The 6,713-nt window shown below is 33.1% G+C and overlaps 1 pseudogene; it reads right to left on the reverse strand.

Annotated features, from left to right (window-relative positions):
* Nucleotides 1-3,465: 3,465 nt before the first annotated feature.
* On the reverse strand, nucleotides 3,466-6,455 carry LOC107868997 (annotated as a pseudogene).
* Nucleotides 6,456-6,713: the final 258 nt, after the last annotated feature.

The raw sequence follows: 6,713 nt of genomic DNA on the forward strand, positions 1-6,713 counted from the left end.
CAATCACAAACTCCACCCTAAGATTGAAAGGGTCAACATCGATCGAAACTTCAATCAGCCATCATGACCATGAGAGAAGGGCCTCGTGACCGCCATGGTCAAACCTGACCTAGTTCACCAATTAACCTATTGTGATCCCCATACATCATGCAATCATAGTGAAGGAGATCATTGAGGCCTATAATTGCAACACATGTCCACGCAATCTCGATAAAGAGCCTAATGCACTAAAAAATGCTACACCAACAGATTTTTCAAGTAAAAGAAATGCCTAGCCCTTGAGATTTGTTTTGGACCACATAAACATAAAAATTATATGATACTTAGTTATTTTTAATGTTTCAAACTCATTGGGAGCAACACAGTTTTGAAAAGAAGTTGTTTTCAACAAATTAACCACGGGACCCTATTAAGGTTATTTTTACTAGTTTTAGAAATAAGGTTCGAAATGCAAAATAACTGTTTCAAACTCAAACTGACCCCAACACTAATCCAAAATTGAAATTCCAGATCGAAAACTATCAAAATCTCCATCAAGCACCTAAATCACGGGATATTGACCAAAGTCAAACTAATGGCTTTTAAAGCTTTTAAAAGTGTCAAACTCTCCTAAATCATTCCTGGAAGCCTAAGAAGGAATGATAACCATCCCCGCACCTCAAAATTAACACATAACAGTTATGAGAAAAGGCAAAATAATCAAAGCACTTAAAAAAGAAAATTTCTCTTAACAAATTGCTGTATTATCCAGAACTAAAAAAGTAGTTCAAATCTGAACTAAAAGTAAATAAGGTACCTGGAGTGGTAAAATGCTAGGGGTATCTACGATGCATATCGAATTTGACCTCCCAAGTAGACTCCTTCATAAGGCGATGTTTCCACCATACCTTAACTAACTTAATACTCTTAGATCTCAGCTTTCTAGTCTTTCTATCTAAGAAAGCAATAGACTCCTTCTCAAAGGAAAAATTGGGCTTTAGCACAACAGAATGCCATCTAATTACATGGGCATCATTAGGATGGTACTTCTTTTACTACAAGAAAAAGGACTATTAGGGATGAGAAAAATGGTCCCTAAAAGTCTATTTGAGGTCCCTAAAAGTCAATAGGGATCACAAAAATTTGGTCGCCACCCGTCCCTACAAGCTATGCCACAAAGATCAATTGCGACGACATTAAATTCTTGATCGTTGATGAGTATTTGCGACCAAAAGATTTTTGGTTCTTAGAATGCTTTTATTGATCATATTATGGTCCCTAAACATACTAATTGATTGGGGAATACTATATTCAGGGACAAGTTCAACTGGTCCATAGAGGTCTGATGCAGCAAAACATATGGTCCTTAAAGAAAGAAAAAAATTTTGGTCCCTAATGATCTGTTTACAATTTAAGCGAAAGTGCAGTAGTATTAAAGAATGTTTTGCTAAGATATTATACCATTTTAAGATAGAAAATCTCAAATGCACATATAAACAGAGTTATAACTTGTATTGATTATAAATTATGTATTAACATCGCAAAGAACCAATGGTATAGACAAATGTTTAAGGAACAATACTATTACACAAGTTTCGTACATATTCTAATGTTTTGTTCAACAATCCTAGAAAATGACCAAAAATTTGTCAACTTATTTGAAATCATCATAATTCCATCTCGACTTGTAAACTGAAGCTTTAAATCTTGTAATTGTAGCTTGTTCAATCCTTCTCTCTTGTACCTACAATAAATGTAAATAGTAGCAATTGAATCATTTAAAGCATAAAAAAACACTAGTCATATCAATATCCAGCTGGCACTCAAACACCAAAAATCAAGATAAATGTTATATATACAACAGCTATTCGTACACTACAAAATAATCTAATAAAACTGGATCTTCTATCTAATACTGTATTTCACAACCATCATATATAGAGATTAAGGAGAAAGGTAGCGAAAAACTAACATTATCATACTGCAGTTCAGTTTAGTAGAAAAACAATTTTTTTGGATGAGAATACGACATAAAAGAGATACAATTTATTCTCATTCTAACAAAATAAGCTTTGCAGGTGTTAATAATTAGATTTAAATTGGTGATGGCACTATTCATTAGCTAAAGAAAACAACTTGAGAGATTTTTTTTATTCCAGACTGAGCGATCTTGATGCGACTCCAGGGCTAAATACAAATGTTGGTTAACTAATCTAACAAGATACACTATCGTATGATATTTGATGATCAGAAATTAACACCTCCTTAGGTTAATAAACAACCAAGAAAATGCAAGTCCATAAAAGATAATTCAAAGATAATAAATTCCACCCAAAAATAATTTAAAATAACAAGCTTTAGCATTTTGTGGATGTAGTTCAACTCAAAAAAATCACGAAGTTAATTTACATATTCCTGAAAGGAGGTAAGACTTAAGTTCATAGGTAAAGGAGGATATTTTTCATTGGAGGAACAAAACATGTTAAAAGATTTACCTAAGGACACTTTGATATAGTGCTACAGACTTAGATCTAACACTTCTTTGTGAAATATGTCTCATTGATGATTAAGAGAAAACTAGGTCTATTTCACTCCCACTTCTTTTACAAGTATTAAAAAATAATTCAAATTTATATTTGTAAAACACAACCTTAACTGCAACTTTAATTTTTTAGATTTTCATGGCCAAGCACCTACTAAATAAGTACTTAATCTAAAAATATTGCATTCAATTTCAAATTGTTAACAAACTGGAAAGAAATACACTAGCCTAAACATTTCATCCTTTTGTCTGCAAAATAATTTATCTTGACAATTTTAATGTAAAGAAAAAGGAGTACAATGTAATAGATAAAATAAGTCTTAAATGTTACCTTAAGTTAGGCTCTTTAACAAATCTGAGTGTGAAGTGTCAATTCATTGATGCCAAGGATATGGAAGAGGATGAGATAAGACACAAAGTTTCAATTGATTTACAAAAGTTGTCCAACCTTGTCTATAAACACTCAAGATGTAATACAAATACTCATCTTTATCTTCTTCCCTATAACCGCAATCCAATCGGGAAAGACATTTGTGTATTAGTTAAAACAATGCATTTATATAAAGAATAACATCTTAAAAATAACTTATAATGTAATGGCATTGCACGTATCCACTAATCCTCCAGGATAATACTAATTGAACAACTAAAAATAGAATATAATTAGTCTCATTAGTTTTTCTCATATAATTCTTCAGGCATCGAAAAATGAGCATACTTGTTTACGTAACCGGCAAAAATGAAAGACGTAACCATATCGTATCCCAGCCAAACTGTATTAGTGTACAAGAATATACATCTTTCTTCAACATTCTATAGAGTACGAAAATGGTCTCATATAATTTTTTTTATTTCTTATGTAGAATCAGTGATGTCAATGTTGATTGTAAAATGCTCTGTTGTTATAATTAGTCAAAGAAGAAATATGATTCATGTTATTGCAACTATTGAAGTGCGTCTTCTTCTAGAAGTTGTGGTAGTTTATGTTCCAATAAAGAAGAACCTCCAAACCCTGTTGCCTCTTGAACCAATGACCTAACCATCTTTTCTATTTCATCAAAGATAAGAGGATTTTCTCTCAAATATTATAATTCTTTCTCTCATCCCTATTAGACTATTCTCTCCATAGTTATACTATGAACCCTTCTTAGACACCACTCGATCAGTTCAATACAATCTAATATGCAACCCAGCTTGCTCACTCCTTCTTAAAAGATAATTTCAAATTTTACTGGCTTGTATGGTCTAGAAACCTTACTCTTTCGAACTATCATCTGGACTTTAAGGCCCACTTCCTTATCTTATTTTGAAAATTTTATTTTTCTTGTAGGAAGGATCTCAAATCGAATGGAGGAAAAAAACTTTAAGGCAATCCCTTCATTTATTACCTCAGGATTTTCATAATAAACAACAATCTTGTATCTTATCTGATTAAGGAATATAAAAGTACATCCAGCTTTGGAAGCAATGACTGGCATTTAACGTAAAGCTTGACTCATCAGGCATGTTTGTAAACCCATTTGTTGCATCTCAATTTGACCATCAATTTTAGCTCCCGGAGTGAGGGCTGAGACTAAATTAATACAAATAAGTTCTACAACACCTGATATACATATCTGGTCTACAATTTCTAGAGCCATATCCCCATGATTAGGCTAGCAGATAAACAAATTCTCTAATTCTACTCCAAGTGCTTTGGAGTAAGGATCAAAAGCATGATCAACATAAATAAGCATTGCATTGCCTCCTAGCTTCTGTTTTTCTGCAATAGAATGAAGAGCTAAGGTAGTCTTTCCACTACTTTTGGGCTAATATATCTCAACAATTCTACCTTTGGGAATGCCGCCACCTAAACTAAAGTCTAGTGTCAAGCAACCACTCAAAAAAGTTTCACTAGAGCTCTGCCAGCACTACCAAATCTAGTAATGCTTCCTTTGCCAAACAAGCAATTAATATCCTTCATTGTAGTTTCCAATGCTTTTTGTCGATCTAGAAAGTGAGTGTTAGAATCAAGACAGAAACCACCATTGATTATTTTGTCAAATTTAAAACGAAGCCTAACTCCATGTGTTAAAAATTGAGGACAACATACTTTATGGTAGATTATTACAGAAATCGAACATCTTGGTGAATTGTAACAAATTTTAGAGACAAAAAATCCAAAAGATACTCCTTAGCTGCCACCTCTAGTACAACAGTAAATTTTTGGAATTGGAGATCGATGTTAAATTTGTGCAATTTGACGAAATAAATATTGAAATTAAAGTTACCAAATGAGGGGTTCAGTTGATTTCTCATACCTTCAAACTTCTCTAAGTGTCATAGTTTTTGTCTTGAATTTGTAGAATAGTCCAGATACATGTATTGGACTTTTCTTAAGTATACAAAAATAGGAACATGAGAGAATGTACCTTATTCTCTATCACAGTGCATGTCTAGTTTGTGATTATGTAAATAGAAAGGATAAGAGCACCAGAAGGATCAATCTACCAATAAAACTTATCAGCAATTACTGCTGCTATCAACCTGACTACATTAGTAACCATATTGAAATAGTGATCCTGACAAATACATTGATAATTTAGCCAAATCGATCATCAGAAGAGGACATGGAAGCTAGATGGTAAAGGATACTAAACACATACCCTTGCATCGGTGCGAACAATGTCATTCCCTGAGCTTCTGTAGTAAATCCACAGGGAAATTTTTACCACTGTTGCAGTTAATAAGATTGAATATAACTATGCAAGCTGATTCAAAGTCATCTTTTTAGGAGGTTTATTTTTAACTAATTTTTCCACAGCCTGGATCAATACCTGAAAACCTAAAAATTAATGCACACAATTATGAAAATTGAGTAATTTCATGTAGAACTCATATGACTCATGTTAAATCCCCTATTTTTTCTAGTCTCGTTTTGTATAAAGAGCCTCTTGTTCTCTAAGATCAAGAGGTTAGCAAGTTATAGTAGATTAACATATAGAGTGTAGCCATAATAGTAGCAAACACAATGATTCCAATGGGTTGCACTCTCAACTTTCTTATAGGATATTTATAGACATTTGTACTTTTCCAGAGTAGATCTCAAGTTGATTTTGTAGACAATAGGTTGAAAAGGGATTTATGGTTAGTGATTTAAGATGTAGCATCATAAAATTGAGTATTTGAGCAATGAGGTTTTCATGTTATGAAAGGGTTTATGGATTAAATTTATAATAAAAAACTCAATTCTTTATTTTGTTTTAATTTTTCTGAGGAACCAAATTTTGTGTTGGTGGCCATTCACGAGCTTAATTGATAAGGGCATTAGGCTATTAGGGACCAATTGTTGATAATATTAGAGACTATATCAAGGCTCTTTGTTAATTGGACAATAATTATGGACTAGGAAAAAATTTGGTCCTTATACGTAGTGTTTTAGGGACCAGAATTTTTACCCATCTTATATGTTGGTCCTTAATAAGCCTTTTTCTTGTAGTGTCTTGTAGTGTTCAACATAGAGACATGAAAAATAGGATGAATAGCTGATAAATGGAGGAGAATCTATCCTATACACCACATCATCATACTTCTCAAAGATCTCGAAAGGGATAACGAACTTCGAACTAAGATTCCTTTCATTCATGAATCTCATCAGATCCTTCCTGGGTAAAACTTTCAACATAAATCATTCTGTAATCATATACGATAAATAATGGGTTTAGCGATTGACATAACTTTTTTGTGTACTCTGGGAAGCTAATAGCCTCTTTTGAATCAGTCTCACATGATCCACCAAATCCCTCAACAAATTTATAACCCAAGGTCTCAACTTAAATGAGTCAAACCATCCCATTGGATATCTACACCTCCATCTAAATGTTGGAATGACAACTATTGTTGTAGACAAACACTGGATGGGGTAAGTAATGTCCCAATTACCTCCAAAGTCCATGACAGATGCTTAGATCATATGCTCCAATACTTGAATTGTCCTCTCAGGCTTACCGTCTTTCTGAGGATGAAATGTTGTGCTCAAATCAAGTTGAGTACCCAACTTACTTTGAATAGTTCTCTAAAACCCAAGGTAAATATCATACTCTATCGGATACAATAGAAATAGGGACACCATGCAATCGAACGCTCTCTCTAATATAGATCTTAACTAATTTCTATGCATTCCAACTCGCTCTCGTAGGAATGACATATGTTG

The sequence above is a fragment of the Capsicum annuum genome, chromosome 4, assembly GCF_002878395.1.
Source record: "Capsicum annuum cultivar UCD-10X-F1 chromosome 4, UCD10Xv1.1, whole genome shotgun sequence".
NCBI classification, from domain to species: domain Eukaryota; kingdom Viridiplantae; phylum Streptophyta; class Magnoliopsida; order Solanales; family Solanaceae; genus Capsicum; species Capsicum annuum.